A 13,180-nucleotide genomic window follows, 5' to 3' on the forward strand; every position below is an offset into this window, starting at 1 on the left:
AAATGAAACTAATTAAACGCTCCTCATGTCTCTGTTCTTTAATGGGTAGCAATTAAAGCATTATTGGTTAATATATGAATGTCTGAATTTGTGTGTAGCCTACTTGTTTTTTCGTGTGTCTCCCTCTCCTCTAGTTTCTCTTTATGTATTATGTATTTTCTTTATACTAAATCAAGTCATGAACTTAATTGTGGCCTTTCTATCAACACAAAGTGAATACTTTTTTCTTTGTTTAGTTCATGTAGACTATGTATGCCATGCATATTTTTAGAAAACGTGTCTGTATTGTGTATTTGTTCCTGCCAGAAATGTACTGATGAAAAGCAACCCACTGGCTAAATAGTATGGTTCAAAGCTTCCAGGGGCACGAATTAGCCTACATCCTTGCCCTCTGTAACCTTTTCGCTGCCTGTGCCTGTATGCATGCACATCTGTGTATCTGTTATCATAACTGTACACACATATACACATATAATTGTCTATGCTGTGTCCTGGAGTCTGCAGACTTCACCAAAAGCAAGAAAACAAAATCAAGTTCAACCTGCAGAAAACCTTGCTTCATTGAAACCAAGGATGCATATGTTTTTTAAAAGCCCATGTAGTAGATAATGCAATAGTGATTTTATGTTTATACAAGTTCCTTGGTCAAACATTATGAATTAATTATCTCCAAGGTTTTGCACTGGAATTTTCAGGGCAGAATTCCAGCTGTTTCCTTTTAAAGACACAAAAGTGATAATTTGGTGCACCAGTTCCAACTGTTAAGAAAAAATGCAACAAAACACCAAAAATAAGGTGGCATAGATTATCTAGCAAGGTATAATTAGCCTAAAAGCTTACCCCTTTTATGATTCTGTTATGCATTGCAGCTGCATTGAAACAGTACTTCACTAATTTCTCCTCATCCACTTCCCCTTTAGTTTAAATGAGTCTGTATCGCTCTCAAAAACACAAGGGCTGATGTTGTAGACCCAACTCATTATTTCTCACAGAGCTTCTGAGGAAATGAGGGAAATTAATCATAACTTCTTCAGATGACTGAAAACGTGGCAACAGAACCAGTATACAAAAGATTGAGACTGATCAGAGACAGCTATAGAACCAGAAAACATAAATCCTTTTGCCTGCCTACCAGTTTTGGCTAATGTTAAACATGACCTATTTCAATAGTGCAATAACATAAAATCACATTAAATGATTCTCCCAATCTGTAATGTATTTAAACTCTCCCTGTATCTCACCTGCAGTTAATCTTCATAGAAGAGGTGTTCTAGCCTAGCTGTGCAAATACATGTGAAAATACGTGATGTGAAAATACACATTATTTTGTTTTCCTAAAACCCTCACTTACACCATCAAGTCAACTCACTACCATTTCTGTAGCCCCCATATCTGCAACTAAATGTTAATAACCAAGGGAATTGCAGACTTCTTGGCTCAAAAATAATGCATAAACATGAAGTGTTTATGAGGCAGTGGTATTTGGTATAAATATTCAGCAAGAATTTCAAAAGAGAGATATTTGACTTCTGACGGTATTTGATAGTCATACTTTTTTGAGATTAGTTCTTAAACATAAATCAGTAGAAATAAGTAGTGCTCTTTGTAGATGGATACAGTGAAAACAGTCCAGCAGGGTTATGGGATATACCCTTTGCACTTCTTACTCCTGGATCAGAAGTACATTTACTGATAATATGAAAACACTGAGAGAAGTCCATACACTGCTGTGAAGACACAAACAGATCTAGATAATAACCAGACCTACACAGAAACATGGCATATTCAGTGTGTAATTGGTAAATGCAATGTATTTCTGGTTAGCAATAAAAAATGGCAGAAATATATAGGTGTGTGGTACAGTCACCCGGAGAAGCTGTTATGTTTGATTCTTTCACTACACAGTTCTTTAGTACAATGCACCCCTATATAGGTATCTGTGATGAGAGGAGCCAGGCAAAAATATACCATCTCTTTTAACCTGTGTGAAAACAAAAAGCCACAAGTCTGAAAGGAAGTATTATTATAGCTCCTCTTCAGAACTAACAGAATTTTGATGGAATCCCCCTGGAACCAGTACATTCACTCAATATTTGTGTTATTGTTATCGTGCAAAACACTACATGGATAGATGTGAGGTTGTATTTTTTTAAAATAATAATCATACAGGGCACCTTTATATATATATTGTTAAACCTGATGAGATTGTTTTGTCTTTATTTACTTGAATTAGAAATTCTCCAGTACTGCAAGGACACGTGTCTTGCCTAAAAAAACACACACATCAGAAAAAATGCAGACGGGGTGGAAAATTGCAGATGGTAGATAGCACTTACAACATGAAAGTGCCTCTTAGTTCTCATACAGTGGTGAAGCTGAGGGTTGTTCCATGAGTAGCTGTGTGTTAGTGAAGGAGAAAAAAATAAAACATAATAAATAAGAAAAGATTGAAATAAAAAGCTTGAGAACAGCAAAAACTAGGAACTAAAACCTGAAATATACAGATGGGACTCTAGATAATATTTAGTGTTTTTGGAGTTTCAATACATCCCTATTCCATTTAGTTAACTATCACAAAAACTGCCAAGCTCAAACTGTCACATTTCATCTCTTCTTGGAATGATTGATGACTAAAACCTATAGTGATTATTTGATTATTTGTAAGGCAAGATGTTAACAACAGATTGAACACAAAGACACACATTTACAAGTTTACCTGCACTGCCTTGGGTTCAACATGCCTTCATGATTCATGTTTCCAAGCCATATTTACTATAGTACTTAATGCTCTTTATGCAGTACAGGTACAGATGGAAATTGAACAAGCAGTGATTATCATGTATGAGATAATGTTGCATTCTTTGTTGTGTTTGCTCCATGATTCCCTGTTGCTTCCTCTTAGTTGATAACTGGATAACTAATAAAACTGATTTTGAAAAGCAGGTCACAGATCTGTTTGCAAGGAGATGTACATTGCAAGTACTTTTGCATTGCCAAATACGATTCTCAAATCATAGAGTGGGAAAGAAAAGTGGTATATTACACATAAAAGTCTCAGCTTTGTGTGACAATAATTTGCTTTTCTTGTACAGTTAGGTCCATAAATATTTGGACAGTGACACAATTGACTTCATTTGGCTATGTACACCACCACAATGGATTTGAAAGGAAACAATCAAGATTTTCTTTAAGTGTAGACTTTCATCTTTAATGTGAGGGTAGTTACATCCAAATTGGGTGAACGGTGTAGGGATTACACCCATTTTTATATGTGGTCCCAACCAATGTAAGGGCTCAAAAGTATTTGGACAGACTAACATAATCATGAATTAAATTGTGAGTTTCAATACTTGGTGGCAAATCCTTTGCAGTCAATGACTGCCTGAAGTCTGGAACCCATAGACATCACCAGATGCTGGGTTTCTTCCCTGGTGATGCTCTGCCAGTTCTTGGGGCATTGTGCCTTCAGTTTTGCCTTAGAAATCAAAACCAATCAGAGAGTTAGCAAAAACATTAGATGTGGCCAAATCAACTATTTGGTACATTCTTAAAAAGAAAAAATGCACTGGTGAGCTCAGGAACATCAAAAGGCCCAGAAGACAACTGTGGTGGATGACAGAAGATTTTTTTCCTAGGTGAAGAAAAACCCCTTCGCAACAGTTGGCCAGATCAAGAACACCCTCCAGGAGGTAGGTGTATCTGCGTCAAAGTCAACAATCAAGAGAAGACTTCACTAGAGTAAATACAGAGGGTTTACCACAAGATGCCAACAGGAAACAGGAAGACCAGATTTCCAAAAAACATCTAAAGAACCGTGTACAGTTCTGAAACGGCATCCTATGGACAGATGAGACAAAGATCAACTTGTACCAGAATGATGGTAAGAGAAGAGTATGGAGAAGGGAAGGAACTGTTAATGATCCAAAGCATACCACCTCATCTGTGAAGCGTGTTATGGCATGGGCATGTATGGCTGCCAGGGGAACTGGTTCCCTTGTATTTATTGATGCTGTGACTTCAAAGCAGCAGGATGAATTCTGAAGTGTTCAGGGCTATATTATCTGATTCACAGTGCACTTAAAGCACATCTTGATTGTTTCCTTTCAAAACAATTTGTGGTGGCGTACAACGCCAAAATGGTGACAGTTGTGTCACTGTCCAAATATGTAGGGACCTACCTGTATACTGCCCAACTCTCAGAGCTCTGTTCAGAGGCATTTTTTTATTGTTTTACTGGGCTTGTATATGAGCATCTTCTAAACTGAAACAGAGAGTCAAGTAGAATGTCAGATATTGTTCGGATGCATTTCAGGCCAAGGAAGATGTTGCTCCGACTTCATCAGGTGAACTGTTCAACCCCCTACTCCAGACGTCCACAAGACACAAAAACATAGTGGGACAATGTCCTAATGAGGGTGTTTATAATGCCTCCATTATAGTAGTCACTGCTTGAAAAAAGACATATAGGTTATAACACTTCCTGCATGCCAACTCTTGTTTGCATATGATCTGTTGTAACCTAGCACTTAATTTCTTCTGTTTCATCTACATTGTCATCTGCATTCTGTAAATTCCGGTAAATTCCGGTGCTCTTCCAGGGAAAAGTCCAGATAAAAAGCGGTTGGGCTAATTAGCTGCTGGTAACCAGATAAGGCAGACATTGCCATTAATGTGTTTGTTTTCTTCTGCTTGCATGTCCTTTCACCACTAAACCAAATCAATTTTCTCATCTGTCTCTGAGGTGCAACTCTGTATAGTATTACTTGCTGATGCCCTCATTTATAACCTGTATCGATTCAATTCGGTGTCTTCAGGCTGAGAACATAATCTTGGAGAGGGACTGGATCTTGGTGCCCAAAACTGAAACCCATGAAACATATTTTCTGTGCTAGATAACTAATATAAAAATCACTCTAATGTGCACTGTGTCGATTCATATTCATACAAAACACCAGAATGTACAGCTTTTAATAAGACTAACAAGAACAAATTATTTAGTTTTTACACCACAACCCAAATTCTCAAGAGCAGCATTAGCTCCTGTTTTTCGTTCACTCTGTTCTCTCAATGTTATAATTGAACTAAATATTTGCTTAAGTGTGCCAATTTAACCTTATTTACAGGATTTATGCTGCTGATGGTTAAAAGATTAAGTAAACCTAGGGGACTATTGCCATCCAGGAGCAGAGCTGTGTAGTAGAAGCTTTTATCACATACAGTAACCAAGCAACATGTGTTATTCTATTCTCCACTGTCAGTGAAAACGGTACCATTTCCTTTCAGGGTGCTAGTTCTTATTAGATGTTTTACGGAAGTCTGTGGGCCAAGAATCATTTATACCACCCCAGTTTTTATTGACATTTAAGAAGTCCAGTGAATAACCTGAAATGGTACAACAGTAAGCGGTAAACTGCCAGAGGTAAAAAAAAGTTTAGGTTACCAAAAACTGAGTTATAAAAAAAGACCTTTTTAAGGGAACAAGTAATGGGTTATCAACTTACAGCTGTTCTGCAGCAATGGAAGTAAATTAAGCCTTGATGCTAACAATTCCTACAGGTGTCCCAACTTTTGTTGATTACTTACAAACCCTCCGTCTGAATAAAAGCAGTGTTGAACAGACTGTGTTATTACACCCTCTTAAGCATTATTTGGACAGTATTCTACTGCAGGAAGTATTATATTGCTATTATAACAGCGAGAAAAAGGCAATTAACAAAGGAAGACAGACCATTATAACCCTTAAAGTGTAGGTCTTTCCTTTAGAGAAATTGTAAAGAAAGCCAATGTGTCAGTGAGTACAGTTTCCTACACTATCAAAAGGCACTTGGAAACTGGAGGAAACTCTGACAGGAAGAGGTCTGGCAGGCCCAAAGCCACAACAGAACCAGAAGACAATTTTCTGAGAATTCTCAGCTTGCGTGATAGGTGGCTCACAGGACAACTGTGAAGGGAAGACTTCAAGCTGCAGGTTTGACAGGTCAGGTGGCAGTAAGAAAGCCATTGCTGAGATGGCAAAATAAGAAAAGAGGCTTGCCTGGGCCATGAAGCACCGCCAGTGGACTACTGAAGACTGGAAGAAAGTCTTATGGACCGATTAATCAAAATTTCACTTTTTTGTATGCCGTCAAGTAGGCGAAAGGATGGTTCCTCAGTGTGTCAAACTGTCAACTGTCAAACATGGAGGGGGAAGCGTGATGGTCTGGATCCAGAGTCGGCGACTTGCACAGTGAGTGGCGCACTGATCCAAAACGGCTACCACAGCATTTTGCAGCGCCATGCAATACCCTGTGGTATACACCTAGTTGGTCAGGGGTTCATGCTACAGCAAGATAATGACCCAAAACATACCTCCAGGCTATGTAGAACTACTTTAGAAAAAAAGAACGACACAGTAGGCTTCAAACCATGTAATGGCCAGCACAGTCTCCAGACTTAAACCCTATTGAGCTGGATGGCTAAACACTTGTGTGAACTTCTGCAACAGTGTTGGGAAGAACTTTCTGAACAATATTTTATTTCCATTGTAGAAAGAATGCCATGAGTGTATTCAGCTGTTATATCTGCAAAAAGTGGCTACTTTGATGAGTCAAAAACTAAAACTAAAATCTAACGTTGTTGCGTCAGGGCCTCAGTTTCACGCATGCAAAATTACCCTCCCCCCCACACACTTATCTGGGAGCATGTCAATTCATCCCTGACAACTATATATATATATATATACAGTGAGGGAAAAAAGTATTTGATCCCCTGCTGATTTTGTATGTTTGCCCACTGACAAAGAAATGATCAGTCTATAATTTTAATGGTAGGTGTATTTTAATAGTGAGAGACAGAATAACAACAAAAAAATCCAGAAAAACGCATTTCAAAAAAGTTATAAATTGATTTGCATGTTAATGAGTGAAATAAGTATTTGACCCCTTCGACTTAGTACTTGGTGGCAAAAACCCTTGTTGGCAATCACAGATGTCAGACGTTTCTTGTAGTTGGCCACCAGGTTTGCACACATCTCAGGAGGAATTTTGTCCCACTCCTCTTTGCAGATCCTCTCCAAGTCATTAAGGTTTCGAGGCTGACGTTTGGCAACTTGAACCTTCAGCTCCCTCCACAGATTTTCTATGGGATTAAGGTCTGGAGACTGGCTAGGTCACTCCAGGACCTTAATGTGCTTCTTCTTGAGCCACTCCTTTGTTGCCTTGCTGTGTGTTTTGGGTCATTGTCATGCTGGAATACCCATCCACGACCCATTTTCAATGGCCTGGCTGAGGGAAGGAGATTCTCACCCAAGATTTGACAGTACATGGCCCCGTCCATCGTCCCTTTGATGCGGTGAAGTTGTCCTGTCCCCTTAGCAGAAAAACACCCACAAAGCATAATGTTTCCATGTGGGGATGGTGTTCTTGGGGTCATAGGCAGCATTCCTTCTCCTCCAAACACGGCGAGTTGAGTTGATTCCAAAGAGCTCGATTTTGGTCTCATCTGACCACAACACTTTCACCCAGTTCTCCTCTGAATCATTCAGATGTTCATTGGCAAACTTCATACGGGCCTGTACATGTGCTTTCTTGAGCAGGGGGACCTTGCGGGCGCTGCAGGATTTCAGTCCTTCACGGCGTAGTGTGTTACCAATTGTTTTCTTGGTGACTATGGTCCCAGCTGCCTTGAGATCATTAACAAGATCCTCCCATGTAGTACAGGGCTGATTCCTCACCGTTCTCATGATCATTGAAACTCCACGAGGTGAGATCTTGCATGGAGCCCCAGACCGAGGGAGACTGACAGTTATTTTGTGTTTCTTCCATTCTTCCATTCTTCCATTCCAGCTCTTTGGTCTTGGCCATGGTGGAGAGTTTGGAATCTGATTGATTGATTGCTTCTGTGGACAGGTGTCTTTTATACAGGTAACGAGCTGAGATTAGGAGCACTCCCTTTAAGAGAGCGCTCCTAATCTCAGCTCGTTACCTGTATAAAAGACACCTGGGAGTCAGAAATCTTGCTGATTGATACTTATTTCACTCATTAACATGCAAATCAATTTATAATGCGTTTTTCTGGATTTTTTTGTTGTTATTCTGTCTCTCACTGTTAAAATACACCTACCATTAAAATTATAGACTGATCATTTCTTTGTCAGTGGGCAAACATACAAAATCAGCAGGGGATCAAATACTTTTTTCCCTAACTGTATATATATATATATATATATATATATATATATATATATATATATATATATAAATACACACATAACTATTTTGTATTATTTAATATAATGTATGTTTTTAATTGATACAGTAATTTGAGACCATAATAATTAAGTTTTATACAATTAGTAATGACAGCAGGCAGTGACTGCTGCAGGCTACTTAAAATAGGTTTCATGTTAAAGTTGTATATCAGTGCTGTGAACCTGGTGATCCAGGTTTGATTCCTGATCAGTATTAGTCATTTTCTTATGTGTATATTATTTTTCTATTTTTTAAATATATAATTTCCTGGAGTTTAATGGTATCAGAGTAGAAATAACAATTAGAAGGCTTAGGTTTAGGTTACTCAAATTAATTTATCAATTAAAAACATACATTATAATAAATAAAACAAAATAGTTGTGTGTGTGTATTTATATATGCAGGTATGTATCCTCCTAATTAGCTACAGGTGGAGTATTTAATAGCCCCCTGGACCTCTGCACCAGCAGCCTTCACTGCCCCCTTCCGAAGGACCCCATCTCCAAAGGGCAGGGACTCTAGCTGTGGGACTCCAGCGAGGAGACACTGCACAGCAACACCGGGCAGCCATGACAATCTCTCCGATTCCAGTCCTGCCCTTCTCCTTCCTCTCGTCATGCACCTGCATGACATTGCCTCCCTAATCCCTCTAACCTCATTTCCCTGCCTCTCCCCTCCTCCTCCCTCCCCTCTATTCCCCTCTTTGGAGGCCTGTGGAACTGCCACTCAGCTTCCAACAAAGATGACTTCATCTCCGCCTTCGCCTCCCACCATTTCTCCCTTGAGAACTCAACCACCCCTCCTGCCCTATCCTCTCTGTTTGTCCTGTCCCACTCCCCCCTTCTTACCGGGCGGGGTGGAGGAACAGGGCTCCTGCTCTCCCTTTCTCTGTCCCCCCCTTTCTGTCCTCTATCATGAATAACAGCTTTGAATTCCACGCAGTAGAACTCGCCTCTCCCTCTCACCTCTTCCTTCTAGTTCTCTACTGTCCTCCCGGTCCACTTGCATCCTTCCTGGATGAACTTGACTTCCTTCTCTCCTTCCTCCCCTCACTGTCCTCACCTACCATCCTCCTGGGAGACTTCAACATCCACCTCTCCAACCCCTCCCACTCTGCCGGATTTCTTCCCCTCCCCCAATCTTTTAACTTCTCTCTCTCCCCATCTCCCCCGACTCACAGGGCAGGCCGACAGCTAGATCTCATCTTCGCTGCTCCCCTTTGATGCTCTCCGTGACACCCCTGGACATCTCAGACCACAACTTAATCTCCTTCTCCCTTTCTCTCCCCTCCCTCCCCACCCCACCCACTCCCTCTGTCACCTTCCACTGTAATCTCCACTCCATCTCCCTCTCCACCATTGCCTCCACTGCTCTCACTCTCTTAACTTCCATTGATTGTTTTTCCCATCTGTCTGTTAACTGTTCCTCCTCCTCTTTGTTCTCCTCCCTCACCTCCTCCTTTGACTCTCTCTGTCCTCTCACGTCTCGTCCTGTCCGTCCCTCCCCTCTTCAGCCTTGGATCTCTTCCTTTCTCCACTCAACCCGATCCAGTCTGCGTGCCGCTGAACAGAAGTGGAAGAGGTCCAAACTCCCAGCTGCCCTCAAACTCTACCGCTCTCTACTGTCCACATTCTCCTCCTCACTCACCTCAGCCAAGAAGTTTTACTTCCAATCACTCTTTGAATCCTCTGTCAACAACCCCCGCAAACTCTACTCCACCTTCTCCTCATTCGTCACCCTCGATCCTGTGATCTCCTTCACTTGGTACATCACCATGCTGACACGCACCTGCAGATTCTTCCCGAGCAACATACGCCAAATCCGTCCCTTCCTCACCAACTACTCGACTCAGCTGCTCATCCAATCCCTGGTCCTCTCCCGCCTGGACTACTGCAACTACTACCCGCCGCTCCAGCTCATCCAGAATTCTGTGGCTCGTCTGGTATTTTCTCTGCCCCGATTCACACACGCTACTCCACTGCTCCGCTCCCTCCACTGGCTCCCGATAGCGGCACAAATTCAGTTCAAGACACTGTCCCTCACCTCGAACAGACTGCACTGAGTTACCTGCAGACCCTCGTCTCTCCATACATCCCCTCTAGACCATTGTGGTCTTCTGGTGCCAAAAGGCTAACTCTGCCTCCTCTGCACTCTCCTTTCTCCAGAGCCCTCTCCTTCTCATCCCTGGCCCCTAAGTGGTGGAACGACCTTCACTTTGAAGTCAAAACAGCAGAGTCCTTGACCTCCTTCCGGCGATTACTGAAGACGCATCTTTTCAGACAGTACTTGTAATTTAGTCATTTACTCTCCTGTACCATAGCACTTATATAATGTTTTGTCATACTACTTGCCTTGCTTTACTAGTACTTGTATTGTTTATTTTGATTTCCCCTATCTCCCTTTCCCTCAGCCCTTGACTGTGACCTAACATCTTGTCTGCACTGATCAGCTTTTACAATCTAGGATGTAAGACCTTATATATTGTTTACTGTATATCTCATATACACTTGGAATTTGTAAAATGTATTATGCCTAGAATTGCACTGTATTATTGCACTTTGTATTGCTCTTATATTTTGTAAGTCACCCTGGACAAGGGCATCTGCTAATAAATAAATAAATAAATAAATAAATAAATAAATAAATAATAATAATAATAATAATAATAGTAATAATAATAATAATAATAATAATAAATATATATATATATATATATATATATATATATATATATATATATATATATATATACACTCACCTAAAGGATTATTAGGAACACCTGTTCAATTTCTCATTAATGCAATTATCTAACCAACCAATCACATGGCAGTTGCTTCAATGCATTTAGGGGTGTGGTCCTGGTCAAGACAATCTCCTGAACTCCAAACTGAATGTCTGAATGGGAAAAAAAGGTGATTTAAGCAATTTTGAGCGTGGCATGGTTGTTGGTGCCAGACGGGCCGGTCTGAGTATTTCACAATCTGCTCAGTTACTGGGATTTTCACGCACAACCATTTCTAGGGTTTACAAAGAATGGTGTGAAAAGGGAAAAACATCCAGTATGCGGCAGTCCTGTGGGCAAAAATGCCTTGTTGATGCTAGAGGTCAGAGGAGAATGGGCCGACTGATTCAAGCTGATAGAAGAGCAACTTTGACTGAAATAACCACTCGTTACAACCGAGGTATGCAGCAAAGCATTTGTGAAGCCACAACACGTACAACCTTGAGGTGGATGGGCTACAACAGCAGAAGACCCCACCGGGTACCACTCATCTCCACTACAAATAGGAAAAAGAGGCTACAATTTGCACAAGCTCACCAAAATTGGACAGTTGAAGACTGGAAAAATGTTGCCTGGTCTGATGAGTCTCTATTTCTGTTGAGACATTCAGATGGTAGAGTCAGAATTTGGCGTAAACAGAATGAGAACATGGATCCATCATGCCTTGTTACCACTGTGCAGGCTGGTGGTGGTGGTGTAATGGTGTGGGGGATGTTTTCTTGGCACACTTTAGGCCCCTTAGTGCCAATTGGGCATCGTTTAAATGCCACGGCCTACCTGAGCATTGTTTCTGACCATGTCCATCCCTTTATGACCACCATGTACCCATCCTCTGATGGCTACTTCCAGCAGGATAATGCACCATGTCACAAAGGTGGAATCATTTCAAATTGGTTTCTTGAACATGACAATGAGTTCACTGTACTAAACTGGCCCCCACAGTCACCAGATCTCAACCCAATAGAGCATCTTTGGGATGTGGTGGAACGGGAGCTTCGTGCCCTGGATGTGCATCCCACAAATCTCCATCAACTGCAAGATGCTATCCTATCAATATGGGCCAACATTTCTAAAGAATGCTTTCAGCACCTTGTTGAATCAATGCCACGTAGAATTAAGGCAGTTCTGAAGGCGAAAGGGGGTCAAACACAGTATTAGTATGGTGTTCCTAATAATCCTTTAGGTGAGTGTATATAGCCTGCCTACTATATATACACATATGTGTGTTCTATGGCTCTACAATAAGTGAATCCACCCATGGTTACAATGCTCAAGTGGAGAACGTATAATGATGGAGGCGAATTGATGCAGGGATGAACTGTCGCGGGGACGAATTGGAACTGTGCGAATTGTCACTGTGCGAATTGTCGGGGGCGAATTGTCATGGACCCCACTTTTCTACATACCACACTGTTTAGGGGAAAAATGTTTATTGTAAAAATATATATTTATATATATTAAAAATACAAAATGGAATTATAATTGGATAATTCTCCACCTCTCTTAGTTAATACTTGGTAGAAGCACACTTTGAATTACAGCTGTGAGTTTGTTGGAAGAGGTCTCTACCAACTTTGCACACCTAGATTTGGCAATATTTGAACATTCTTCTTTACAAAACTGTTCAAGTTCCCTGGGGTGGACTGATGGACAGCAGTCATGCCCCAAGATTTCAATTTTATTTAAGTCAGGGCTCTGACTGGGCCATTCAAGGACATTTATCTTTTGTATGGAAAATGTACCTTAGGTGTGGCTGTGTACTTCAGGTCATTGTTATGCTGATAAGGTGAACTTCGTTCAGGATGGAGGCTAGCCTAATCTTGGCAGGGTCTTGGTGGTGCCATACACCTTCAAATTGACTATGCTCCAAGGGATATTCAAAGCCTTTGATATTTATTTTATACCCACCCACTGCTCTATGCCTTTCAACAACTTTGTCCCAGAGTTATTTTGAAAACTCCTTAGTGGTCATGGTTAAGTCTTTATTTTGAAATGCACTACCCAGCAAAGGAAAACTGCTGAATGTATCCTGAACTCCCTACAATTTAACACACTTGGTGTGTGATTTTGAAGGTGATTGCTTAAACATGAGCTAATTTAGGATTGCTGTTACAGGGGGGTGGACACTTATCCAACCAAGCTATTTCAGTTTTTTTATTTGAATACATTT

The sequence above is a fragment of the Amia ocellicauda genome, chromosome 4 (assembly GCF_036373705.1).
Source record: "Amia ocellicauda isolate fAmiCal2 chromosome 4, fAmiCal2.hap1, whole genome shotgun sequence".
In the NCBI taxonomy this organism is placed as follows: domain Eukaryota; kingdom Metazoa; phylum Chordata; class Actinopteri; order Amiiformes; family Amiidae; genus Amia; species Amia ocellicauda.